The following is a 21,650-nucleotide window of genomic DNA, read 5'->3' as shown; positions in this document are numbered from 1 at the left end:
TTCCAGCTACACAAATTGCAGAACTAGTCACTCCGTCCATCATCCCCTTTTGTATCGCTCGCTCCGTCCATCATCCCCTTTTGTATCGCTCGCTCCGTCCATCATCCCCTTTTGTATCGCTCGCTCCGTCCATCATCCCCTTTTGTATCGCTCTAAAGAATGGTGATGGATTAAACCCAGATCAGTTGACTGGGGGTGAGTGTTTGATTTGCTCAAACGCTCCGTCCATCATCCCCTTTTGTATCGCTTTGTTCGGCCTAAGTGTGGCAGGGTATGCTCAGACGTGAGTCCCTTGCTCACTTGGCCACTGGATTCAAGATAGCCTGACTGATGAGGATTATGAATCCGAAACCGGTCCCAGGATGCTTGTTTCCGGTCCATGGAAGACATGGCTTGGCACTTCGGGCTGGACTGTTCCCATGAGGCACAGGGTCAGACTGATTTGCATATGGCCATGTCTGAACTGGGGTGGCTGAGTGGGCTAAAGAATGGTGTTGGATTAAACCCAGATCAGTTGACTGGGGGTGAGTGTTTGATTTGCTCAAACGCTCCGTCCATCATCCCCTTTTGTATCGCTTAGAACTAGTCACATAGGGCAAACTCCCTGCCTATCCCAGACTTTAGAACCACTACACACAAAGATAGCTTCCTGTCCCTCCATGAGCTATAACCAGTACACAGAGCAGGGCTCCCAGCCCATCCAGATCTAGAGCAGATATACAGGCAGAGATCACAGCCTTCAGACAAGGGTTCTAAAACGACTGCACCGATTAGGCTGCCTTCCCCTCACGGGAGTTCAAGAACGAGTACATAACACGAAGAGCTGCCAGCCCTTGGAGGAGCTCTAAGATTGAATGGATACTGGACTGCTTGCCCTGCTTAGGGGGTGCATAAGCCATTACATAGAGTGCAATACTTACATTCACTCTTTGCACAATACAACCAGCACATACAGGCAGAGCTCCCGGTCCCTCGATAACTCTGGAAACAGCACACATCGGGCAAGGCTCTCCTATTCATTGAGCTCTAGAACTAGTGCACTCAAGACAGTGACCCCAATCCCTTCATGAGCTTTAGAACTTGTACACACAGAACAGATCTGTCACCCACTCATGAGCACTAGAACAGGTAGAGGAGTCAGGGAACTAGCACACACAGGTCAAGGTCCCAGCCCCTTAGAAGCTCCAGAACCTGTACTTACAGGGTAAAGTCTAGAGCCCCCATATGAACTCAAGAGTCAGTTAATAAAGCCATAGAGTTAACGGTGTTTAGACAAAATATCATATACAAAATATAAAAATGTTACCCAAAAAATGAAAACATACATGTACCTTGATAGGGGGATGGGGTGTGCAGGTTTCTGGGGGATGGTGTGTGTGGGACTGGGGTACCATTCCCACATGCACTATTCCACTGCTTCTTAATGTATGCTTATTTTCTTTTAGAGTGTCAATGGACACCTTTCAACACATGCAGTTGTAGACTTGGATTGCCAGCTTTCGTTCATGCCAGTGCAGATTATGACAAAGTTAGATAGCGCCTATGCCAACACATGTGTAGGTCATTTTTTTTTTTGCTCAACATTCTTAATTCTTCCATGGTTACTATTTGTATGGAAAAATGACTTCATGACAATAACACAAGTGAACTGTTATGATAATAGGGTTTTGTGTGGTTGTATAACAGATTGGGCATTTTAAAGGATTACATTGTCAATTACAAAGGAGAAATTAGATATAATCTATCGCCTGAAAATGAATTACACATATATTTTCAAGGAGTTTATCGAGACTGGCACCAGGTCTCTTTGTAAAATATCTGCACAGTTGTCACAGTAAACATGGGTTATTAATGCTATCTGGAGTGTGTAAGTCCAGGGCAACACCTTTAGTTAATGCCATCTGCATCGATGAATGTTAGTGTTTGTGGGTAACCTTTTAGAAGGAGGAGCGGTGAGAATGCTTTCCCACTTTTTTAAATAAAATTCCTTTATTGGCATTGGTGCAACGCAATAGCAATACACATGCATCTTCTCAGAATTAGCATATTTCACCTTCAGAAGTCAGCTATAGGAACATCAATGATCAAGGTTGAAACGTTGCACGAATAGCCCTGATTTTTATGAGTGCAAGCTTACAAGGAGTCTTTTTACATTCAGACAAGAGTAATGTAGACATGTCCATTAAACACAGTTTCAGCACCATCCATATTAAAAATGTAACCCAACAAAAACAAGAGAATAACAAAAAGAAAGAGAGAAAGGCCCCAGGTACCCCCCCCCCTTTCCGTACATACCAGATTCTCATGATGTAAAAGTTGTCCCCTGCGTGTCTTATATTATCAAACATATAGGCAGGTCGTGTTGCTGCTATAAGCCCCAAAATAGCATACCATCTGCTTAATGCTTTCTGGGAGCAGACCCAGCAAGCAACAGATAACCTGCTGTGGTATTTTCCACCCCATGGGGTGCTGTATATGTGAAAGTACAGTCTCCCAGTATGGGACCGCCAGTGTGCAGTGTCAGAGCTAGTGTATACAGTCTGCCTCTGTAGCGCCACATCGGGGCCAGCAGGGGTCGCTGTCAGGGTAAATGGAGTGTTTAGCTTGGGAGAGAGATACACTGTATGCACAATATTATATTGTGTTTGTTTGAACATCGAGCAGACAGACGACCTGCGGACCCCAGTATGTATTATACACCAATCTTTTGGAGTGATAGGCTCATCACAGAGGCGTTGCCACGTCTCCTCCAGTACATGGTAGGCATATAACGTGCGATTCGTCCCACCATACTTTGCCCCCTCTTTTCCCCCCACAAAGGGCACCATACCAGTGGCTGGTCTTCACTGTGTAGTCTTTATTAATTCTCAGATAACGCTAACCATCTTTATTTGTAGATGCACTTTCAACATTAGACCAACTTTTATTAACCAATCCAATACACATTGATAAACATTGGGTTACACAGTATTCGTTTGAACCACAGGTTACAGTTACAATTGTATTTACAGTTCAGGATCTCCAGAGACACGCTGTATGCGGGTTGTACCAGCAGGCCACAACCCATCTCCATTGCTTCCATTTCAGGCAACTACCTATCTTCTCACTGTATGCGGGTTGTACCAGCAGGCCACAACCCATCTCCATTGCTTCCATTTCAGGCAACTACCTGTTGTCTACCTCCTAGACGTGGCCCCCAGGGCACCTTTCCTTGCACACCAGCTTTCACCAAGTTGCTTCCTCCAAGCACCGGCATCTCGGGTAGGGCTGGAGAGTCCAGGGCCACCAGCAGGACGTCCCCCTCTCCCACCAGCCCGGAGCCCCATTGACTGCCTCCCTGTTCCAGGACCGGACAGTCCCCGTCAAACAGGAGTCCCCGCCATTTTCCTTGCCCGGGACCCCGACCCCGCCAGCTCTACTTTTAAAATGAGGGATGGGTGGGTGGGCAACTTTGTTTCTGGCTGCGACCTGCTGGGCGCCCGAGGCAAGAGAACAAAGAGGGCTTCTCCCTCGTGTTCTGTGCTCTTATCCTTTCCCCTGGAGGGGTCGCCTGCCCTACCTCCTCAAATTTCCTGGCGGCCCCTCCCACTCCCTCATCCAGATGTGCACTGGTCCAGCCTCTCTCTCTTGCCTCTCGCCCGAAATGCCACTAAGAGCCCCCCTCCCCTAGGTGCGGGGGGGGCCTCTCAGGTGTGTTATTAGGCGTGGCCTGCCTCCGTATTAACTAACGTCATCATCGTGTCTGAGGATTCACGTGCGTCTGGCAATGCTGGCCATCACTGTCGGGCAGTGGCAGCTATTTTTGCATATTGGAGGAATTGTCCACTCCCAATCCAAATGTATCTGTTCCCTAATGTATAGTGATGAAGTGTCCCTCTGCGTATAGATCGGACAACATGAGGCACCCCCCCCACCCCTCCCTTGACACTTGTAAGTTGTAATCTGGGCGAATGGGTGCAGTATCCAGACATCTAGGTAAGGAGCAGATGGGGTATGTCCAATCACTGTTCGAATCGTTCTGTTCCATATTTTGCTCATTAGTTGGATCACGTATGGGAAGGTATCTGGGATATCATTCTCAACCCCATGTCAGTAATCTACCCAATTGAACTCCATCATGAAAACCCTCAATAAATGCACTCTCCCAGTTAGTTTCTCTGTCAAGCCAGTGGACCGCTTGCTGCAATTGAGCTGCAAAGTAATATAGTTATAGATCAGGGACTTTATTTCCCCCTTTACTCCATTGTCTTTTTAGCACATTAAGGCCTATTTTGCATCTCCAGCTAGCCCAGAGAAACTCCAACAATAGGGAGTCTAGTTCTCTGAACAAATTTCGGGATATTTCGTACATTGCTCCTTGGAGGGTGTCAAGGCAGCGTGGCGGGACCACCCTTTTTTATTATTGCTATCTTCACCATCAGTGACACTTTAAGGGTGTTTCAAAATGTGATAGAGCGACACAAGTTAGCTCTTATTCTGCCCAAGTTCATGTCATATGTCAGCTGCACAGTGTGTGCAACATATACTCCAAGGTGTTTAACCTTGTCTAGTGCCCAGGGTAGGTCCAGGGTAGGGAGCCATCAAGCAGATATGCCTTGTAAGCGGCCCAGTGGAAACAATATGAATTTTGTATTATTATGTTGTAGCCCTGAATAGTCCCAGTATTCTTGCATAATATTAAGCAACAGCAGCACTGAGATATCTAGCTGATGGAGATAAATCATTTCATCATCAGCATAGAGCAATACTATATGTTTGGTGTTACCTACTTGTACCTCGATCCATGTATGGCCAGTCGTTGCCGACATGCAAGGGGTACCATTACTATAACAAAAATCAACAGAGAAAGGCATCCCTGTCGGTTTCTCCGATGCAGTTCAAAAACATCCAATATATATCAGCCTGTCCGCATCTTAGCTCTTGAGGACCTAAAAGGCAACTGTACCCTTCAAATACATTTGTGCCCGAGTCCCATTTCGGCCAGCACCTGTCAAGCATACTCTCAGCGCACAAAATCAAATGCCTGTTCTACATCCAGAAAGGTCAGTGAATAAGGATATTCTTGTAGCTCTGGTGTATGGAGGACAAATGTGTGATGGCACAAGTTGCGTAGTGTATTTCTCTTCAGAATAAATCCAGATTGGTCAGCGTGAATGAGTCATGGGAGGTATGGGAGTAGTCTTCTCACAAATACATGGCTAAGGATCTGATTTACATTCAGCATGGAGGGTGGTCTAAAACAGCCACCTCTAAGGGGTCTCTAACCAACTTAGTTATCTTACTAATAAGGGCCTACTTCACAGAATCCGGGAGTGAATGACCCCGCTTAGCCTCATCGTAAACTGGTAGTAGTTAGTTTATCAGTGAGAATGTCTGAGAATAGCTTATAACATGCAATGGGAAAGGGAAACAGCCTTTACAACGCAACTTTTACCAGGCAGTGCCTTTACGACGCAACTTTTAGAACGCAAACCATTACAACGCATTGCGCTGGGGGGCACTCTAGGATAGGGAATACGTTTAATTTACTATCCAACACCTTCCCTAGTGTCCACAGGGACTGGAGTTGGAATAGTAAATTAAACTATTCACTATCCAGCACCCCAAAGCGCTATGCGTTGTAAAGGTTTTTGTTGTAAAAAACGCGTTGTAATGGCATGCGTGGTAAAAGCATGCGTTGTAATGTCATACATCCAATGGGAAATCCGTCATTGCCTTAGCAGTGTTCAGGGTGGATAATACATCAAGGAGTTCTTGTTTGTCTAGTGAGGCACTCAAGGCCTAACGGTTCTCAGAGGACAAACACTTAAGTGGCAGATTCTGCAGGAAGATGGGCAACAGAGTATCCATTGATCCACATGGACCTCAGTATTTACTCGTTGCAGATGAGATGCAAAAGCATTATTGATTGCCTGCTATGTCTACACCACTACCTTTATAGCCTATCTTTATAAGTCACCCAAATGACGTTTTGTGAGGATTTGGGTGTATTATATGGTATGGCTGTGCAGTGGTGGTAGATTTTGCTCATCAAGGACAAATTCATAAAGATCAGATCTATTTTTATAAATTGGTGTTGTGTGGCTTTCTTGTTGAGTGGCTTTTTGTTATTTAGTTCTGCAGTAGTGTTAAATGCTTTACACTAGTTCCTTTGTTCAATCCTTGTTGCTCAAAGCCATAGCTACCTAGGGTTGAGTTTAAGGTTGTACAATCTAGCCTGACTGGACCCAAGACAGTTTTTGTGAGTGTATTCCATGGTAAGGCCACACAGCAATACCATATCATAGACCCAAATATTTACACTTTCAATCTGCCACCTGCGTGGCTAAACAAGCTAGTGCACTGCTCACAGTTCTGTCTCCTTAGGTAGAGACAATACATTCATAGGACATTACTTCATTAAGGATCTTGCCTGTTATTAGCATGTGCAAGACCCATTAATCTCATTTTTCCAATAGATACTTCGGGGCATATTAACAACGACCAGCGATAATTATTGCAGGCCGTGCTTAGCGATAATTATATTATCGCAGGCAATCTCTGGTTTTTATTGCCCTGGTAGCGCGTAATTAACAATGTGTTACTCCAGGGCGATAAAAATTCCAGAGATAGCGAGGTCATCACCATTTTGCAGGGAACATCGCTGGTTTTCCAGCGATGTTCCCTGCAAAAGGGTGATAACCGTGCTGATACGACCCGCAGGGTCGAATCAGCATAATCCACCCCCTATGTTAGGGATGGCTAAGTCAGGATTTTAGCAGATGTTAGATTTTGGCAGAAACGCTAACATCATGTGGGCTGCCTTGTAAATATAGCGATATAAACATCAGTGATATTTGCAAGGTAGTCCACCTGAGGTACGCCCAATAACGCCCACTTTGCATCTCTTTAGAGATGTAAGGGGAGGCGTTGGGAAAAAGGGTGCTAACATGAGATTATGCATGTTAGCACCCTCTTGTAAATAGGGCGCTAGTTTTATCTCCGCTTTTTTGGCTTTGTAAGTCAAAAAAGCGTAGAGAAAGCCCTTGTAAATATACTCCTTCTTTCCTTGACAGAAAATAATATGTGCACAATGCTGTAGATCCAAGGCCACAGAAAAGAAGAGTCCAAATTGCATTCATGTGTGACAAGCTCTCGGTGTCCCATCAAACAATCCTTTGCAGACCTTTTCCACCTGTTAGAAAAAGTTCGACATGAAGCTTGTTTACTTGAGGAAAATGTTTTTTTGAGTTGGGTGTGGGTTTCTATTGATATTATCACCTTAAATTCCCCTTTTTTAGAGACATTCATTGTTATGAATTCCAATGCCTAGTCTTGCTGCCAAATGAAGATACATGTGTTGTTGTAGTTGTACATGGTTATCAGTGCCTTTTAATGTATTCTCTCTAAATGTTTCCATTATGTATTATAGGTTGATTGCATCATAGGTTGATTGCAACACACAAATTCACCTGGATATCCCTCATGTCTCCCTGTTGGGTTTTGTTAAGTTGTTTGTCTGAGTTAATGTTCCAATGGATGGGCCTACCTTCCCCTTTTTGGCCCAATATTTATATTTCTTTAAAGATCCAATAATTACCAGTATGAGTTAACAACTGCTCTCTGATATTTATTTGGCTGGAACACAATTCTTTGTTGCATATAGAGAAATGATCAGGGACGCTAAAGTGTGTAACCACATAGCATTCAATGTGATGCTTGTACTCCATTTAGATACATTGTACATTTGGCAGCCATGGTGAGTATATCAGCAGTAAGGACTCCATCGGATGCATCTTTTTCTCTAACATTTGACTTTTCTACCCTCACTGCTTAATCCGCCCTATAGATCATGTTCGTTTTTGCTCGTCTAGGCAAGAGCGTCCTCTCTATCCATCTGTCATTGTCATAGGAACATTTTGATCATTGTTTTGGACTATGTGGACCTTGCTGCTTTCCATTTAGAGTGCAAATGGGATTAAAAAGGAATCTTAGCAGAGTTGTTGAAGGACTTGGTGAACAAATCCTAAACTTAACTGGATACTGGTAAATTGTTCTGTTCAAGTGAGCTTTGATCTGGGTCATGGAACCAAATGCTGACGAATGAACAACATCCTTGATATATATGGTTGTATGACGGTTTAAGCAGTGAAATCCCATTTAAAGCCTTGCATTGTATGGATCCTGACATCAACTGTTTATTGGAAGTCACAATAGTGCACACTTCCTCCAGCTCTGCAGAAGTCACATCCATTGTGAAAAGGACAAGTGTGCCATTGGGACGGCTAGGAAGTTTAGACCTACAACCTCTGCACTTAATGTAGGTTTTGGTTTGCTTCAGTGCTCCCTGCTTATGGCCATCCTTTTAACACTTTCTTAACCCCTCTCACCGTTGTTTCCTGATTTGGTCTGCCTGATGATAGCTAAAAGGTCCATGGGGGGAAGGCTGCAGAGCCTTTAATGTTTTCATTGTTTTATAGTGTGTAATTAACATATAGATGTTTGTTTCTGTATTGATTTGTGGAAGACAAATCACACAGACATTTATGAGTAAGTGAGGTAACACTACTTCATATACTCATAATTACCTTTATGATTTGCCCACAAAATGACCTCCTTCCTATTGGTGAATGTGCAAAGAGAGCACAGTCCTGGCTATTTATAATAATTATTGTTGTAATGGAAAAGTCCAGGAGGGGTGCCCAAAGGACTACCCTGTTAATGGTAAATGGCAACTGCCTTTACCAAGAGCTAAGTAGCATGACTGCGTTGGTGGAAGTATATTGTATTTTTTTACTAGTTATCAGCAATGTGAACAGGCCATTTCACTTGTGTCACTAGAATGTGACTTACCTGCTCGCTCATATAAAGTTCTGTTGCTGTGTGCTGAACTTGACTTGGCCCTAAATGATGATAGCAAGTAGCTCTGTGCAGCACCCATGTATTTCATGTACACACTGTGATGTATGTATGCCTATGAGTAGTACAACACATGGAGGCCTGTGGGTTCCATATTGGAAATCCAAGGTCTAGAAAGGCATATGGAGAAGGAGGTGCCCTCCAGACATGTTTGTGGATTGCCACATTCCCGTGAGTTGCTTGGGACACACAATTGAGGAAAGGAGAGTAAGGCTGTCTTGTGCACTTCAAAAGCTCTGTTTGACTGTAGAAAGGTCACCGGTCAGTAGGGTTTGGGCACATCTCAGGGATAGGATGAAGACAATAAGGGAAACACAGCAGAGCCTGGAAATTAATGAGAGCAGGTCTAAGAACTTTGTAAATTTTCATAAGGCATATATCAGTGAAGCTGAGATTCAGGTGTGATCCTTGAGACACTACCATGGCCTCCATTGTGGGCTATCAAGGTTGGAGTCGCTCCTGATTTGATAGACTGCATCCCAAAACAATAACAGAACAGAGGAGTGAGCATCTCAAAGAAAGCAACTCCTGCAGCTCAAATTTAACAAACAAAGACACTTAGTCATGTTTTTGTATGAAAATGGATTATAAAAAGGGTAGATTGAGCCTTCCACATTGCTAAACGTCAAGTAATCAGCTGTGGCTGTACATCGACATGGAAAATCTCAGCAAGACTTCTCCCTTTTGTGACCAGGGCTGGAGACCACTGTCTGCTGGTCTCTCTGGTGGGTGAGGGGACATCACCGAGGAGAATCAAGTGGAGTGAGGTAGAATGGACATTCCTGTTGAGTGGATCCCTGAAGTGGAGATCATCTGCATGTATGGTGCCCAAGTTGGCAAACCGGTATAGTAGAAGGGGCCACTGTGAAGTGAAGCATTACTGCATTGATCAAGCCATTTGCCGATGTGCTGCCCAGGTCATCAATAACATACACCAGAGGTGGTTGCCATGAAGGTAACTGTTTCTGTGCCTATCTGGATGTCTGTCCGTGTGCTGCCCAAGTTTGTGCCCCCATATGCCAGAGGGGGCAGCTGTGAAGATAAGTGTTACCACACCGATCAGGCCATCCCCCCATGTTGTCCATAAGTTGATGCCAATACACCAGTGAGGGCTGCCTTGAAGACAAGTGTTGCTGCACTGATCGGGCCATCCTCCCATGGGCTGCCAAAGGCAGCAACCAAGTATGCCAGAGGGGACTACTGTGAAAGTGATTGTAGCCACACCATTCAGGCTGTCTGCCCATTTGCTGCCCAAGTCGATAAACCTGTATGCTAGAGGGTTTGCAATAAATGCAAACTTTCACTGCACCAATTGAGCCTTTTGCCCAAGTGTCACCAAAGTCACTGAAACTGTATGCCAGAAGGGGCCTCTGTGAAGAACCAGGTCCATTGTCGTGGTGCACGCTGCAAACAGTGGGGAAATGTGCCAACTTGAAGAGCTGTGGGTCAGAACCCTGATATGAAATGAAATTGAATTAATTAATGAACTAAATGAAATGAAAAAAATTATAGAGCACTCACATACCCAAAGGCCTCAATGTTAAGAGCACAATAATCCAAAACACGAAGAAGAGTAACAAGCTCTAGAAAAACATATTAGGCAGAGAATGGAAAGCTAGGTTTTTACGCTTTACTAAATAATATATAGTTGTCCGGAGTGGCGATGAAATATGGTATTCCAGAGCTTTGCAGTAATGCAAGGAAAGATTTACCACCTCGTCGGACATGCAGAATTCTGGGTAGAGCAAGTCGTTTGCTAGAACAGGAGCACAGTTCCCTCGCACAAGTGTACCAATGTCATTTGAGATGTCTTCAGTATTTTCATGAGTGATGTCACTGACCATGTCATTAGTGATGTAACATGTGATGTCATCCGCAGTGCATTGCAGGGGTGCGAGTTATAGTTAGCTGAACTAACTATAATGGGGGAATTTCTCTGTTTTTGTACGAGTGAAATGTCCAACTAACTATAACGCCACTGAAACTTATGTATTTTTCAGTGAATTTCTAAGGTTTTTTAAATGCTAATTTCTAACTATAACGTGCCTGAAACCTATGGTTTTTTAAGTGAATTTCAAAGGCTTTTTAAATGCTAGTTTCTAACTATTCCTACAGAGGTAGGACATGTGAAGAAAGAAGAGAAAATGCACAGAAAGAAGCGAAAGAAATGCAGAAAGAAGCAAAAGAAGTCCACAAAGACGAAGAAAAGTGCAGGAAGAAGCAAGTCCTGTGCGGAAAGAACCAACAGCGGAGCAGAAAGAGGCCTTGTTGTAAAATCATCCTGTGCCCACAACTTTTTCTGACAGATACTGGTTGTAACTGACTCTGACTAACCAGGTCTAGAACCAGTGCTATGCTAAAAGACACTTAGAATACAGTGAAAACACCTACATACACTAGGGAATACTATGCGTTGGAGTATTCCTATGATTAGCATGACCTCCTCTGCAAGCCCCTAGTACATAATAGGGCCAGGGGGTTAAAATTATCTCTAAGTCAGAGGAGCAGAAATATGCTACTTTAACTAGTAGTTGCATTTGCAGAGTGGTGGAGAAAGGGTGCTGGGCGTCCAACCAACGCTCAGGAATTCCGCTGCGTGGGACTTACAGGAGGTACTAGGAGGGATTTGTGGCCCCCAAACTCCCTCAGGACTAAATTGGACTTCATCCCCAAACCCGTAGTCTGCAACGAGGCACGTTTACAGAGTGTAGGGAAAGGGGGCCACTGCCTCCAAAGACGTCTTAACAAAACCACTGTGTGGGACTTACCGTAGGTAACAAGAGGGGTTGTTGGCCCCCAAGAACATCCTTGGGGGCCAACTTCCCAAACTATTACCTCCAGTCAGTCCCACACAGCAGCATTGTTAAGTACTCGTACCAGGCCATGCCCACTTTGCCCACCACTCTACAAACGCACTCACTGGCACGCTCTTGGATGGGGATTGAAGTCCCCTTCACTGCTGTGGGTCTCTTAGGGGCCAACTAGCTTCCCTTTTACCTCCAGTAAGCCCCACACAATGGGATTGGTGAGAGGTAGACAAAGGCCATGCCCCCTTTTTCTGCCACTCCGCAAACATGCCCCCTGGTGCATTGTAAGTTGGGGGAATAAGTCCCCTTGAATCCTGGGGGTTTCTGGGGTCCAACTAGCCCTCCAGGTACCTCCAGTAGTGCCACAGAGCTGTATTGCAGAGAGGTGTAAAAACGCAGACCTGTGGCGCTTACTGGAGGTACCTGGTGGGATAGTTGGCCCCCAAGGCCCCTCAGCATTGAAGGGGAATTAATTCCCCAACTTAAAAAGTGCCACAGGGCGTGTTTGCACACGTCACTCAGGCCCCGCCCCCTTCCTTAAACACTGTGTAAACACGCCTGTGGCACATTTTCAGTTGGGGGATTAAGTCCCCTTGAATCCTGAAGGTCCCTGGGGTCCAACTAGCCCACCAGGTACCGCCACTAAGCACCACAGAGCTGCATTGCAGAGAGGTGTAAAAAGGGGCGTGGCCTCTGAACACCTCATTTGCGGGGACTGACTGCCTAAGTGAGTGATTATACATGTCTTAGTGAACGCATGGGTGAGTGGCTAATCTGTATGAATGTGTGTATCAGTCTGTCAGTTAGTGTGTAAGTGGCTGCATGGGTTGGTAAGTAGCTACATGAGTGTCTAGGTAGGTTAATTATTGGTTGTCTGAGTACCTGCCTGAGGGTCTGTAAGGGTGGGTGGGGGTGGGGGTGAATCCCTGCCTGGCTGTGTGAGTAGGTGAATCCCTGGGTGTATGGGTTCATGAGTACATCTGTGAGGGACTGTATGGGTGAGTGAATGTGCATATGGCTGTGCCGGTGAGTGAATGGATGTCTCAGTAGTAAATGGGTGTGTAACTGCACATGTGCAAGGCAGTATATTTGAGTGTTGGAGTATATAAGTGACTGTATGCATGAGTAAGTGATTGTGAGAGTGGTTGTGTGGGTTAGTGTGTGCTTATAGCTGTGACTGTTTAAGAGAGTAAGTATTTGTTAGTATCTGTATGAGTAATGAATGTGTGTGTGTTTCTGTATGGGTGAGTAAGTAGCTGTGTGATTGAGTGTTTTGGTGAGTGAGTAGGTGTGTGAGCACTCCATGGGTGACTGATGGTGTGTGAGGGGCTGTATGGTTGTATGAGTGGATATGTCAGTGGCTGTATTGGTGAGTGACTGGCTGTATGAGTACCTGTATGGGTGAATGAGTGTATGTGTATGTAGCCCTATGAATCAGTGAGTGGATGTGTAGGTACTGGTATTGGTGCGTCAATGGTTTCAAGAACAGTAGTCTGAAATTTGGAGTGGGTGTATGAAAGGTTATATTGGGGTATGAGTAACTGCATCAGAGATTATATGGATGATGTCATGATTGATGTAATCAGAGATATCATTTGAGATGTCATCAGTGATGTCATCAGTGCTGACACTGACCACGTCATGAGTGTTGTAATATGTGACATCATCAGCAATGCATTGCGGGGCGCGAATTATAGTTAGCTCAGCTAACTGTAACAACTGAATTTTTCTTGTTTTGTACAAGTGAAATGTCAGCCTAACTATAAAGTTCCTGTAACATGTGTTTTTTCGAGTAAATATCTAAGGTTTTTTAAATGATCATTTTTAAATAATGTCCCTGGAACCTGTGTTTTTTCCAGTGAATTTCTGAGGTTTTTTAAATTGTACTTTCTAACTGTAACGTCCCTGAAACCTGCAGTTTTTTTGGTGAATTTTTTTTTAATGCTAATTGCTAATTATAAATTCCTTGAAACCTGTCTTTTTTTTAGTGAATATAGATATACATGCAAAAATTTTTTTTTAAATATATTTCACTGTTTGACTGTAATAATAGTGCCTGGGTGATTGGATTACTGTACAAATAGTGCGTGTGTGATTGCATGAGTGCATGCATAGTGCCTGGTTGATTGGATGAGTGCATGGGTAGTGCCTAAGTGAATGCATGAGTGCAAAGGTAGCGCCTGAATGATTGGATGAATGCATGGGGATCCCGTGATTCTTACCCTGCAAAGCCTTCTGTGAGCCGCCTCTTCCCTGCCTGAGATGCCGTTGCTGGGGGCTGCATCTTGTCTCGCCTGTGGACTGCAAATCCCACCATCCCATCCGGCGCTGCACACCGCGCATACCATCATCGCGCCAGGAGGTGCTGAAAAGGGTGGCAGGGCACCCGCAGCGCCGGAGCCCATGATTCTTACCCGGCAAAGCCTTCTGCGAGCGGCCTATTCCCTGCTTGGGATGCCGATGCTGGGGCCTAGAGCCTGCATCTTGCCTCGCCTGTGGACTGCAAATCCCGCCATCCCTTGGGGCGCTGAACGCCGCGCACCGCATCATCGCGCCAGGAGGCGCTGAAAAGGGAGACAGGTTCCCCGCAGAGCGGGACGTGCGCGGGCGGGCCCGTCCTTGCCCGTCTGTGCCCGGATGAGGCTGGGCTGGGCCCACCCTCTTGGCTCATCGTTGGATTGAGAGAAGCCTGAACTCTGTCTGCGATTTGGTCAGGCCACTAAAGGGAGGCAAAGACTGATTTCATTGTATATTATTGTTTTTGACTGTGGTTCTCTGTGGTACTCTGTCTAACAAAAGAACTTGGGCTCTTTAAAGTTTTTGCCCGCTGGAAAGGTGGCCGGACTTATCTACAGAATAGATATTAGGACACTAGAAACCAACAATGTGTAAAAGAGAGCTCCCAACCACTCAGTCCTGTACAGTAAAGAGAACCTCTAGTGAGGTCCAGCAAACCCTATTGAGCTACCTCACAGGGGCAATGGGGGCTCTGGACAAGCAAATACCATCTGTAGAAGAGTTAATAGAGTCAGGTACGTCCTGTGTTACCATTGAATCAGGGAAACCTGATGCATTGGAGTCCTTGGGGTCAAGGTCAAAGCCCAATGCATCTCGTAATGGTTGCGTCCAATATAATTCTGAGGAAATCTTATTAAGCAACTCTGATTCCTCTGTACAACCGCCTGCGGAAAAAACACAAAAAAAACCAACTCCTATTGTTGAGTTAGAAGGGGGTGATGTCTGTAAAAAAATACCTAAGACCTTGGCTCCCACTGTCACAAAACAGGGTAGCCGAGGAAAAAAAAGAACAGGCTCGAGAAAGGGATCTTGGAGAAGCAAGGATGAAGCCCATAGAAGAACTGAATCATACGGTAATGACATAAAGAGTCTAACGGCTCTGGTTGAGTGACTAGATCTCTATATACGAATTTCATTACATCAAATGGGAGCTAGATTAACCCTTATTGAAGCCTCACTGACGGATTATATCCATCAGGGAAATAATGTAAAATCTGTATCTACTGACCTTGGAAAGGAGAACAATGGCAACAATGTTCAAAGAAGGAATCCTAGCACGAGAACAGGAGATCCTCATTCCATTCATAGTAACGAGGTTGTAACACCCAATTTGAGTGATCCCTCAGAAAGTATTAAACCGGCCAGAAAAGATTTCCACCAACAGAACACGATTAGTAATTCCATAAAGTCTTAGATACTAGGTTTAACCATCCCATTCAAACGCAACAGATATACCAACAATCAGGGGTATTTTCATCACACCCAAACCTTGATGTATTTAAAATAGATCAACAGCTAGACTAATCACCCAAGGCAACACCGTACACAATTATCTTGGTAAATGTACCAAAACTAGGGCCATCTGAAAAGGAAACTTGGGAAATGTTAAGAAATAAAACATTGCACTGGCTAGGCAAGAGGGTAGGGCCAACTGAACAACTATTCGCCTAGTTTAAGATGGCGAGGAGGGTCCAGTGGGTTGGTAAGGGTGGGAATATGTTACCAGGGGACTGTGTTGTTCTAACGTTTAAAACACCCTTACTTGTGGAAAAAAGTCTGTGGAAAGTTGGCAATAACCTTGTATCAGCTGAAGGGATTATTGTACTCCCCCTGGATTTCTTTTACCCCCGACATATAGGGTTGTGAGAGAGAACAAGTTTAGAAACGATGAGGCATTGCAAAGTTATGGTTACAATCTTCTGACCTTTATTAGGTTTACCACCCTCTCAGGCCTTGAAGACATAGATTGAATGAAGCAACAATATCCTACACATTCCAGGACTCAGGTAGAACACACTATCCCTGGACCACTCTGTTCAGACATTACTATCAACCTTAGTCCACAGGCTTTACACTTAGTAATGAATCACCAACCCGACCCCCAGATTCCCTATGCCGAAAGAGAGCCAGTTAGCAGTGGCTTAGCATCATACATAACTAGGGAGAAAGAACAGGGAACCCTGGGGAACATGAAGAATGTTGAAGCTCGACTGGGGTTGACCGTACATGATATCAAATAGGTAGGAATTACTGAAGAAAAAATTCTGAATATTCTATTCTGGAATATAGCGGGCTTACGATCAAATATTAGCAATGATTTATGGCTTGATGTTATTGATAAATTTCATGTGCTTTGCCTACAAGAGACTTGGGCCACCACAGTTATACATATTGAAGGGTACAAGACTTATTTCACACCTGCGATTTCCTCTATTTCTGGGAGTGCTAAAGGAGGATTGATAGCTTACATTTCAAATCTCTTCGGGATTAAGGAAATAATTTTTTCCAAGTCAGAATCTAACTTTCAAAGCATAACCTTTAACGCGAATAAACAAGAAAAGTTTGTACTGGTCAATTTTTATATTAACATGCATAAGGAATAGTTGATTACAACATTAAAAGAAATGTGTTTTGCCCTACTGGAAATTCAGAATAAGTGTACCCAAAGTGTTTTTGTTATTTGGGGGGGCGATTTCAATTTAAAGCCATGTGGTCAAAACAGTAATCTAACATGTGGTTTAACAGATGAGAACAGCATAAACGTAGCCCACTTCCCTCACACAACAAGTGGCGAATACCTTAATGAGACATTATTTTTTTGGGAATTGGGTTTTGCTAATGAATTAATGTCACCCCCAATGCTCCTCACACAAACTTTCAATGGCAGAGGAGCTAATACCATTATAGATGTTATTTTTGTATCAAATCAGTTTGCGTCCCGTTTGCTGAATGTTAGTACTCATGATAATGCCGTTAGTGACCATTTTCCAAACAGCGTTTCAATACTATGTCCGTCCAACTCCGGCAGAAGTAAGTCGGAGAGAAAGTTTGGGCAAAAAGATTTGACCATTGACAGAATAAATGGGTACTCTCTTGAATGGGACAAAGTTGACCAACAACAATGACAAAAGTGGTAGTAACAAATTCCCTAAATTCATAATGAAATGTTTGGACTCCTCAACTTCACACCAAGAGGTCCTAAATCATTTTTTGGAAATCACAAAGGTGATAAATGAAACACTGAGTGTCCAACAAAAACAAAGGAAAGGTAAGAGTAAAGGTTGGTTTAACAAGACCTGTCCAAAGGCATATTCTGAGCTAAAAATTGCCCTACATAAGGAAGACAGGGATAGATATGAAATCAGTCAGCTTATGAAAGCATATAACCAGGCTATAAAATCTAGAAAAGCTGAATAAAAAAAAGAAACCTGGGAAGAACTACATAAAAGCTGTAAGAACAAGGATAGCACTGCCTTCTGGAGGGTTCTAACTCTCCCTTTCTCTCAGAAGTCAGGGATAAGCCGACAATTGAAGTTGCTGTTGATGAAAAGCACTGGGTAGATCATTTCTCTCAGATTTTTGGTCTTAACATTGATGTGAATCATGTGATAGAAGATAATCCTAAGATAAGTCCTCATTTTAACCCTGTAAGTTTTCACATAGCTCTTGATATTATCCCAATGGACGTTGAGCGGGCTTTAAAGACCAGTAAAGGGGGAAAGGTTCCAGGCCTCGATGGGGTTCCAGTTGATCTTTTTAAGTACAACATGGACCTATGGACACCAATACTGACAAGAGTGTTAGAAGCCACGTGTACAGTCGGGTTCATTGACTCATGGTCAGAATCAATCCTGGTCCCGATATTTAATAAACGAGACCAACTGAATCCGGCTTGCTACCGCCTTATATACTTATTAGATTCTTTGGGTAAAATGGCAGGCCGTATCGTCCTTAACCACTTACAGGGTTGTATGACGTTGCAACGCATGCTTTTACCACGCATGCTGTTACAACGCAGTTTTTACAACACATGCTTTTACAATGCATAGCGCTTTGGGGTGCTGGATAGTGAATAGTTTAATTTACTATTCCAACTCCAGTCCCCGTGGATAGTAGGGAAGATGTTGGATAGTAAATTAAAACTATTCCCTATCCTAGAGCGCCCCCCAGCGCAATGCGTTGTAATGGTTTTTGTTGTAAAACCTGCGTTGTAAAAGCACTGCGTTATAAAAGTTTTGTTGTAAAGGATGTTTCCCACTTACAGCAATGGGTGGACGACAACAAAGTACTGTCCGACCTCCAATTCGGGTTCAGGGAAGGCCTGGGCACTATGGAGCAAGGCCTTAACCTGACTCTTTTAATGGGAAAATATGTGAATGCAAAGGGGGGGAAGTTATATGTGGCCTACGTAGACCTGACCACTGCATTCAATTGTGTAAGTCATGTTAAACTTTGGAGAACTTTAGAAATGATGGGTGTGGAGATCTCCATAGTTAACTTTTTAAGAGAACTGTATGCGAATGCCATGGCCAGGGTGAGGTTTGGTGCAGGCGGGGAGCTCATTGTACCGTTTAAAGTAGAGAGGGAGGTTATGCAGGGTTGTGTCCTGGCACCCTTCCTTTTTACACTCTATACAGACGGCCTTGAAAAGGCCATGTTGCAGGGGTGCCAGGATCTACCTCTGCTACAGAAGCGTCCAATACCCGCCCTACTCTACGCGGACGGCGATTTTAGGTCGAATTTCTCTAGAACTACAACGTGCCCTTAATAGGTATCACATTTTTATGGCCAATTTAGATTTAAAAATCAACATTAAAAAGACATTTGTAATGAGCTGTGGGGTAGGGAGGAAGAAGGACATTTTTATAGAAAAAGTAAAGTTAGAATCTACCACTACATAACCTTATCGAGATATTTTAATTGACGATAAGGGTTTGTGGAGACAAGCAATACATGCCCGGAAACTCCTCTTTATGAGGACCACTACGGCATTGGTTAATTTTGCACAGAGGCTAGGCAAGAGGCCACTGGGGAAGATGCTCCAGATATACCAAGCTAAATGTATCAGTACGGCAATATACGGGGCTGGAATTTGGCGTTATGGAGGTGTGATGCGCTACAGAAAGTTGGAAAATGCCTTTTTGAGGTATCTGTTGGTAGTCCCAAGAGGTACCTCGAAATATAACTGTCATGTAGAACTTGGAATACCGTATATTACTGACATAATAAAAGTACAACCAGTCCTACTATGGCATCGTACCTGGTCAGCTCCTAAAACATTGTTCAATCAGGAGCTTCTGAAGGATTGCCTTGCCTTGATAATGTACATACGATTGGGTGGCTCATGTATGTGAAAAATGTCTTACTCGACCTGGGTCTTTCAAAGCACTATTATAATCCAGTACTGAAAGCACAGATTCATAGGAAATTGTTTAAAAAACAGTGCATGAGTCATCTGGAGGGGCTCAGATTACTTATGGATGTAAATAAACGTTCAGTCCAATATAAACTAATGATTCAAACCACTTTAACAATACAACCCTATCTAACATACAATCTGAGCAAAGGTTTGTTGACACGGTTTAGGCTGAACATATTCCATCATTTGATAACGTTCCCTAAAATGAATGACTGGGCCAAAACTCTGCCAATCTGCCCCTGCGACGATGTATCAGTACAATCATCAATGCGCATGGTGTTGTTCTGTAAATTTTATAAAGAGTTGAAGAGTAGCTGGGAAATACCTATCTCAAAAATGTTGGGTATGAGACAATGCCGCCCAGCATTCCTTGCTTTGCAATTTCTCGACGCAGAGTGTTTTACAAAAAATATTGCCCAATTTCTGAAGCTCTGTGTGAGGCACAGAGAAAACCTAGAGTAGAGATTGATGCTGCACACTCTGTGTGAGAATATGATCTTCTCCATTTATGCTTTAATGATGTATTAGCTGTCTTCGAACATTGGTTCTCAATCTTGGCATTCTATTTTTATTGCTCTAACGTACTTCATTACTTGATTTTGTAATTGTTTTAATTATTTATTGTAAGTAGAAAATGAAATTCAAATTTTTAATCAATGTTTTTAAAACGGTACTTTTATGTTTTTTGTATTTTCACGAAAACCGAATAAAGGAATTGAATTGAATGCATGGGTATTGCCTGGTGAACTGGATGAGTGCAAGAGTAGTGTCTGGGTCATTGGATAGGTACATGGGTAATATGTGGGAGAATGCAGGAGTGTATGCATAGTGCCTGAGTGAAAGGATGAGTGCAAGAATAGAGCCTGGCTGATTGGATGAGTGTATGGATAGTGCATGAATGATTGGATGAGTGTATGGTTAGTGCGTGAGTGATTGGATGAGTGCATGGGACGTACCCAGGTGACTGGATAAGTGCATGGGTATACATGAGAGAATGCACTAGTGTATGCATAGTGCCTGAGTGAATGGTTGAGTACATGGGTATTACCTAAGTGAGTGATTGAGTGCAAGAGTAGTGCCTGAGTGACTGGATGAGTATAATAGTAGAGCCTTTGCTCTGGCAGCTTCAGTATTCACAGACAGCTCAGAATGGTGGGCCTAGCCAAATATAAAACAGCAACCCTTCCCATGTCACTGTTGTAAGTCTCACCATGTTCCGGAAGGCTTCAATGTGTGTGTCTGTGCCTTTTCCTAGTGACATGATACATCAAAAGAAACCTAGAAATAGTAGAATACCTGTGTTTTAGACTGTCTGCTCTCTAAGTTTCCAGAGAAGAGGGTGTATGTATTCGTTTCTGCTCATAATACAGGGCACATGTGTATTCAACAGTCTATTTGAGGGGTTCTGTGACTGTCACACCTACATAGTTAAGACATGTCTCCCTCTGCGACCAAATGATAGAGTGGAACTAAGAAGATTTGTTCACTTGTATGAGAAGATGACAGGTTTTTAAGCTAGCATCTTCAGACACACAGCACATGTCAGAATTTATGTACAAGTAGACACATACCTGGGTCATGAGAGCACGCAGACCTTTAAACTTGACAGAGGGCGCTTTCCATTGCAAGCAGACACCTTAAATTATACGGTGTACTTTAGTGTTCCTTTCTAGAGATTCATACGAAGTAGCCTAATCCCTAATTCCTCTGCTAACATGTCTCTGCTAACATGTCTTTTCTCTGGCAGCTTCACAATTCACTGACTGCTCAGAATGTTGGGCCTAGCCAAATATAAATCAGCAACCCTTCCCATGTCACTGATGTAAATCTCACCATGTTTCTGCACCTCTCTTGGTCCTTTCTTCACCTCTCTTGCTTTTTTCTCTCTCCTTTGCCTCTTTCTGCACTCCTATTACCTCTTTCTATACTTCTCTTGCTTCTTTCTGCACCATTCTTCCTCTTGCTTCCACATCCTTCCTCTCTGGCAGAACCTAGAGTGTCCGCCTCCCACCCTACCGCTCCAAGGCCACCGAGATCATCTGCGGCGATCCCCAGGGATCATCCCTTAGCCCAACGCTGTTGAATATCTACATGGCACCACTCGCCCACGTCGCACGACAACATAGCCTCAACATCATATCCTACGCTGACGACACCCAGCTGATCATCTCCCTCACCGAAGACCCCCACACCGCCAAAGCCAACCTCCACAGAGGAAAGAAGGCCGT

The sequence above is a fragment of the Lissotriton helveticus genome, chromosome 12 (assembly GCF_964261635.1).
Source record: "Lissotriton helveticus chromosome 12, aLisHel1.1, whole genome shotgun sequence".
NCBI lineage: Eukaryota > Metazoa > Chordata > Amphibia > Caudata > Salamandridae > Lissotriton > Lissotriton helveticus.
This window is presented reverse-complemented; position numbering follows the sequence as displayed.